The sequence below is a fragment of the Capsicum annuum genome, chromosome 11 (assembly GCF_002878395.1).
Source record: "Capsicum annuum cultivar UCD-10X-F1 chromosome 11, UCD10Xv1.1, whole genome shotgun sequence".
NCBI lineage: Eukaryota > Viridiplantae > Streptophyta > Magnoliopsida > Solanales > Solanaceae > Capsicum > Capsicum annuum.
Window position 1 is genome coordinate 175462869 of NC_061121.1, and position 7724 is coordinate 175470592.

A 7724-nucleotide genomic window follows, 5' to 3' on the forward strand; every position below is an offset into this window, starting at 1 on the left:
TTATGGTCCTTGGGGGTCATGAGCACCGTATAGCATTCTAAGTACCTAATTTAGGGTGTTACAAACTTGGTATTAGAGCCTAAGGTTCAATTAAGTCCTAGGAAGTCTAAAAGCTGCTTTTAGTAGAGTCTTGTACATGGGTGTGTTGCGCCCCACATTTATGTGCGGGAGGCTATGAGATGTTTTAGGAATAGTTTCCCTTCTTTCAGTATTTATACTATGCCAGTAAGCATGAGCTCAAATTTAACATTCAGTCTGATCCGTTTCTCCTTTTCTTCTACAGAACATCCCTCCTAAAAAAAAACTAGAAATTGGTCATCCCCCCATCCCCTCCAAGAAGATCACTTGGATAAACATATTTATCATGCAGAGTTCAGAGCTACATTCCCTACTCTAGCTAATTTAGTTGCTGCTCAAAATAAAACACCAGCTGTCATTTTGGCCAACCCGATGGCTAATTCAGTTGCAGCCAAAATTTGGGACTTCACCCAAATAAATCCACCAATTTTTTTTGGGTCAAAGTCAGAAGAGGATCCTCAGGAGTTCCAATAACAGGTTCAGAAGGTTATAAACATCATGGGGGTTACTTCTAGGGAGAGTGTTGAGCTAGCTGCATATCAGTTGCAGGATATTTCTCATATTTAATTCAAATAGTGGATTCCAGAGAGGTCAGTTGATATAGGGCCTATTGAGTGGAAGGAGTTTGTCACTACATTCTTAGATAGATTCTTTCCCCAAGAGCTGAGGGAAGCTAAGGTGTTAGAATGTAGCAACCTCAAGTAGGGCAACGTGATGGTGAAAGAGTATTCTTTTAAGTTTACTCAATTAACCAGATATGCTCCTTATGTAGTTGCAGATAGCAAGGACAAGATGAGTAAGCTTGTTTTTGGGTTTAATGATAGTGTAGTCAATAAGTGTAGGTCCATGATGTTGAATAGTAACATAAACATAGGAAGGCTTATGACCCATGCTCAACAGATAGAAGATAAAAAGATTAAGATGAGAGAGAGGTAGAATAAGAGAGCAAGGATAGTTAGTTTCAACTTTTCTTAGACTAAGTCAGAGAGAGGAAATAATTCTCAGTTCTATCCTAAGTCATCCATTCTAGCTCCTTCTTTAGCTAGTACTCTAGCTCCTATGTTCAAGGATGGTAATAGAGATAGGGCACCAGTCTCTATCTCTCAGGGCAGTGTCAGCAATGCCCGAACTAATCTCCTTTCTTAGATATATGGTAAGAACCACAAGGGTACTTGCAGAGCTAGCAGTGATGTCTGTTTTTGATATAGAAAGCCAGGACACAAAGTCAAAGATTGTCCCTAGTGAGGTTATCAAGGTCCATAGAACAATTTCTCATCCCAGTCTGATCGCCCAAATTAATAGGGTGCCACTTCCAGTGCTACTAGTGGGCAATGCCTAAATAGAATATATGCTCTCCTGTCCTAACAAGATCAGGAAAATTCTCCAAATATAGTTACTAGTATGTTATAGATCATTGACTTCCATGTTTGCACTTTGCTAGATCCAGCAACTTTATTTTTTTTGCTACTCCTTATATAGTAGTAGATTTTAGAGTCAGAAACAAAATTTTAGCAGGGCCCTTCTCAGTATCTACCCCAATGGGTAAAACCATCATAGTCTGGCGGGTATATAGGAATTACTCGATTATGATATTTCAGAAAGTCACCTCAACTAACTTAGTCAAATTAGAGATGACTGAATTTGATGTCATTCTCGATATGGATTGGCTTCATTCCTGCTATGCCCAATTCGACTGTAAAAATAGAATTGTTCAATTCTAGTATCAAAAAGAACCTATCCTATAGTGGAGAGGGAGTACTTTAGCTGTCCAAAAATAGCTTATTTCTTACCTTTGGGCATGAAAAGTAATATCTAAGGGATGTGTCTATCATCATGTTCATGTTAGAAATTCTAGTTTTGAGACTCCCAGTTTTGAATCAGTCCCAATCGTGAGTGACTATTCAGATGTGTTTCTCGAAGATCTTCCAGGAATTCCTCCTGAAAGGGAAATAGACTTCAGCATTGATTTTTTTCTAGATACTCAGCCTATATCTATTCCGTCATACAGAATAGCACTGGCAAAACTCAAAGAACTAAAAGACCAGTTGAAGGATCTCTTAGATACGGGATTCATTAGACCTAGTGTTTCCCCGTGGGGCGCACCATTCTTATTCATGTGCAAGAAAGATAATTCTCTCAGAATGTGCATTGATTATTGTCAACTCAATAAAGTCATGGTCAAGAACAAGTATCGACTTTCCATAATTAATGACTTATTTGACCAACTTTAGTGGGCCATCTATTTTTCTAAAATAGACATCAGATCAGGCTATCATCAGCTTAGATTCAGGGAATGTTATATTTCAAAAATAGATTTCTGAACTCGGTATGGTCACTTTAAATTCCTAGTCATATCTTTTGGTCTTACCAATGCCCTTGCAGCTTTTATGGACTTGCTGAACCATGTGTTCTAGGAGTACCTGGACATGTTTGTTATAGTCTATATAGATGATACTTTTGTCCATTCCCGTAGTGAACATGATCATGCAGACCATCTCAGTATTGTACTTCAACCTCTCGGAGATCGTCAACTGTTAGCCAAATTCTGTAAGTGCGAATTTTGGCTAAGGTTAGTAATATTCCTTAGTCATATTATCTTTGGTAATAGCATTAGAGTAGATCCTTAAAAGACCAAAGCAGTAAGAAACTGGGCCAAACTTGTTTCTCGATTAGATATCAAAAGTTTCTTGGGTTTGGCTGGCTATTACAGATGGGTTGTTGAGGGATTTTTTTCTATTACATCCCCTATGTCAATATTGACTCAGAAGAAAGTCAAGTTTCAGTGGTCAGATACTTGTGAGAAGAGTTTTCATGAGTTAAAAACTCAACTAACCTTAGCTCCAGTTTTGGCTCTTCCAGATGGTTCAGATAGGTTTGTAGTGTATTGTGATACATCCATAGTAGGTTTGGGTTGTGTCCTCATGTGGCATGGAAAGGTCAAAGCCTACGCCTCAAATCATCTTAAATCTGATATAAAGAATTATCCTACTCATGATCTTAAGTTAGCAGTCATAGTATTTGCCTTAAAAATTTGGAGGAATTATCTATACGTATTTCATGTAGATGTGTTCACAGATCGTTAGATCCTTCAATATGTCTTTTCTCAAAAAGATCTTAATCTTTATCATAGAATAAGGTTAGATAACTTGAAAAATTATTGCATACGTGTCCTTTATCATTCGGGCAAGGCCAATGTAGTGGCCGGTGCTCTTAGTAGACCGTCTATGGGTAGTGTTGCTTATGTTGAGGATAGTAAAAAGAAGTTAGTTTAGGAAGTCCATCATCTTTCCAGACTAGGTGTTTGCTTAGTTGATATAGAGGAAGGTGATATATAGGTTTAGAGTAGTTAAGAATCATCTCTAGTTTTTGAGGTAAAAGAAAACCAGAATAGGGATCCCAGTCTAGTCAAGATAAAAGAATCAGTCAAGGATCAGAAGGTTGAGATTTTCTCCCATGGGGGAGATGGTGTATTGCATTGTCAAGGTCGTTTTTGTGTTCTAGGTGTAGGTAACTTGAGGTAGCAAATTCTTGTAAAAACACATGGTGAACCCTGCTCTACTCATCCTGGGTCCACAAAGATGTACCGCGACTTGCGGGAGATCTATTGGTGGAGTGGAATGAAGAGAGATATGGCAGAGTTTGTGGCTAAGTGTTGTACATGTTAACCTGATAAGATAGACCATCATAAGCCTAGTGGGTCCATGTAATAGTTTAATAATCCTATTTGGGAGTAGGAAGGAGTGAACATGGACTTTGTGACAGGTTTGCCTCATACTCGTCACCAACATGATTCAGTTTTGGTCATTATTGATAGGATGACCAAATCAGCTTATTTCCTTCCAGTCAATACCTCTTATTCAGCCAAGGATTTTTCCAAACTCTATATCAGAGAGTTAGTCTGATTATATGGTGTTCCATTATCTATTGTCTCAGATAGAGGTACTCAATTCACCTCTCATTTTAGGAAAGTATTCCAAAATGAACTTGGTACCCGAGTTCATATCAGCACTTTCTTTCATCCTTAGACTGTTAGTCAAGAAGAAAGGACCATTCAGACCTTGAAAGATATGCTAATGGTGTGAGCAATAGATTTCAAGGGTAGTTGGGATAACCACTTGTCTTTGATTGAGTTTACATACAACAACGACTATCATTCAGTATTTGGGTGGCTTCATTCGAAGCACTCTATGGTAGGAGATGCAGATTTCCAGTCGGTTGGTTCGAAGTTAGTGAGGCCTCAATTTTAGGGCTGGACTAAGTATTTGATACCTTAGAAAAAGTCAAGTTGATCATAGAAAGACTTTGGTCTGCTTAGAGCCGACAGAAGTCTTACACAGATATGTGTAGGAAGGATCTCAAGTTTGAGATTGGTGATCATGTTTATCTAAGGATCTCACCCATAAAGAGAGTAAAGAGATTCGGCAAGAAGGGAAATCTCAGTCCCTGATATATCGGTCTGTTCAAAATTCTTAGTCGCTTTAGCAAAGTCACTTATGAGCTCAAATTTCCTTCAGATCTAACCTCAGTTCATCCACTCTTCAATGTCTCTTTGCTCAAGAAATTCATAGGTGACCAAATAGTTGTAGCCCCTATTCTAAGCATAGATATTCAGAACAACCTCTCTTTTGATGTGATTCGGGCCAAAATTCTTGACTACTAGACTCGCAGACTGAGGAACAAAGTAGTCCCTCTTGTTAATGTCCTTTGGTGGAATCAGTCCATTGAGGGAGCTACTTCAGAAGCAGAAGCAGAAATGTGTACTAAGTATCCTTACCTCTTCTCCGCTAATTCAGACTTAGCCCAAGGTAACAACTTTTCTTAAGCCTTTCAGTTTCATGTTCAGATTTCAGTTACAACTTCGTGTCCAGTTCATATTCAGAATTCCATTATAAACTTGGTATCAATTACCATTGCATATTCATTCATGTATTCATATGTCAGTTTAGTCATGTTTTCATGCATCAAATATGCATATTCAATTTGATGAGAAACTCATCTTATCAGTAATTCAGTCATGCAGTCATAAATTCGTTATTCATGCATCAGATATACATATTTTGCATAATACATTCAGCTTATCAGTTATACCAGTCATTAAATTGTGTTTCAATTTTTCATGTTTAGCATGTACTTCAACTATCATTTCTCCCATCTCAGTCAGTTTTATTCGAGGACGAATATTCCTAACGGAGAGATATTGTAATACCCCATACTTCTGCTAAGATTAAATTCATCTGAAAGATGTCAATGACATGCTTCAAAGATGAATACACTTTTAAACTATAAATTATGGTATTCATGCTATGTGTTGATTATGTTCATGTGGTTATTGTTGTTGTACGATTCCCAAGTTGGAATCTTTACGTGTTTTTATGAAAATATGTTGGCATGTAAGTGAAAACCATGAATTTTAGTTGGTTATGATATGTTAATTTTATAATTATGCCATGCCTTATGTCATGCACCCTAAGCGTTTGACAAAATGACTAAGATACTAGAAACAATTTAATATGACTTAATTGTGAATTAAGTGAAGGATTCATGTTTTACCCTTATATTCAAATGACTCCCATACGATTGATGTGCAAAGTAGATGTTTGTTGGAATGTTCATGATGGAACAATATGAAATTATGACATTGAGTATATGCATTCCTACCATGTACAAGATTAGGATAACCATGTACTTCATGAAATCCCCAACTTAAAGAATGCCATGCCTTGTCAGTTTTTTTCTATCAAGTCCTGGGGGTACTTGTACCGAACTATTTAGGTGTGTACCTAAAGCCAGTGTTATGTTTTTACAATATCCTCAGTCAAGCCATGTTCAGTAGAATTCACTAAGTCATGTGACTCTGGAAAACATAGTAAACTCATTAATCCTAGTAATCTCACAAAGCTCAGTACTTCAGTAATCTCTATAGTATTCCATCAGTCAATGGAACTCAAAAAACGTAGCCCATTTTAGTTCAATTAATCATGTTCAATGTCTATTTAGATGGGAGTAGGATTTAGCACTTAGTGAACCCAAGGATGAGGACACACACTGACAGTTGAGGGTGTGATCCTTAAAAGAAATCCTAGTGTTCCAAAACTATGTAGCCAGCATGGGCTAAGAAATCAACACTGACAGTTGAGGTTTGATGATGTGGATATACACTGTCAGATGAGGGTCCCACCATTCTCTTTTGGGGACACTGTCAGCTAAGGGTTACCCATAGCTTGTCTATACCAATGGTGCGGTATTGACACCCTTTCAATTGGGGTTATATATTGGACCCCAACCTAGCTATATTGCTTTATTTGGAGTATGTTAGTTGGATGACTACTTCCCACAGTTACAGTTTCAGACATAGTCTCAGTAATATGACTCAGATAGTTTTCAAAACTTTAGGACGATCAGATATAGTAACCTCAAAATAGTATGAAACTCAGTTAGTTCCATCAAAACCTAGACTGTTAGATAAAGTTGCTCAGTATCAGTTATATTAGTTATCAGTGACTCATGTTACCAGTAATCAGACTCAATAGTCAGTACCATCTCAAATTCAGCCACAGTCACTTATTCATTCATGCATTATCACGTTCATGTTAAAAAGTCAGTTAACATTGTTCATGTATTTGAACCCTTTGAATTTAGCCTACCTCACATGCATACCAGTACATTCAATCGTACTGACATATTTGTACTATGGTGCTTTATTCTATACAATAGATTTAGAAGCACAAGCTCTAGAGCATCAGTAGCATTCTAGTTTCAGCATTTAGAGTTAGCAGTGAGTCCTTATCCTTTGAGGACATAATCATTACTTTATTTCTTCATTACTTAGTTTATTTCTGTAGTTGGATTTAGTTGGGGATATGTCTCATCAACTTCTTATTCGTACAATTTAGAGGCTTTTAGACAATAATATTTTTAGACTAGATGTTTTTATACATTGTTTTAGTTTTGCTATTGTCGTAACACATTATTCAGATATGGTTTTCTTAGATTTTTATCAGTTTTGAACCTTATGGCATGTTTCATCCTACTATTTCCACATTTATTGAGTATATTATGCAGTGTTCAGGTACAGATATTACTCATGGGTTAGCTTGTGGTCCTTTGGGGTTATGAGCACCATGTAGAATTCCGAATACTACATTCGGGGTGTTACATACTCCTTTATATCTTTTAATTATCCTGGGTCCATTCTATAAGGAGGAATGGATATGGGTTGATCAATCACAAAATCTATTTTCCTATCAAGAAGAATTTTGAGAAGATCATCAAAAAAAACTTTAGGAATTTATTAACCATAGGGACATATTGCAAAGAAGGAACTTTAGAGCCAAAATCCTTAACCAAAACTGGATGATACAGATACCCTTTTGAAATCATTTTTTGATCTCTAAGATAGGAAGTAAAACTCCCTTTGGGTACTAAGGAACTCCCGTCCCATTTTAATACTGGGTTATTAGGATAGTGAAAAATGACCTTTCTAGTTGTATAATCCAAATAAGAAGATCATGAATGAAGTCAATACATCCCTAAGATAATATCAAAATAAAAATCCAACTCTATCAAATCAACCAATGTCTCTCTATGAAAGATAGACACTGCACAACCCCAATAGATTTTCTATCAACAATTGAATCACCCACCAG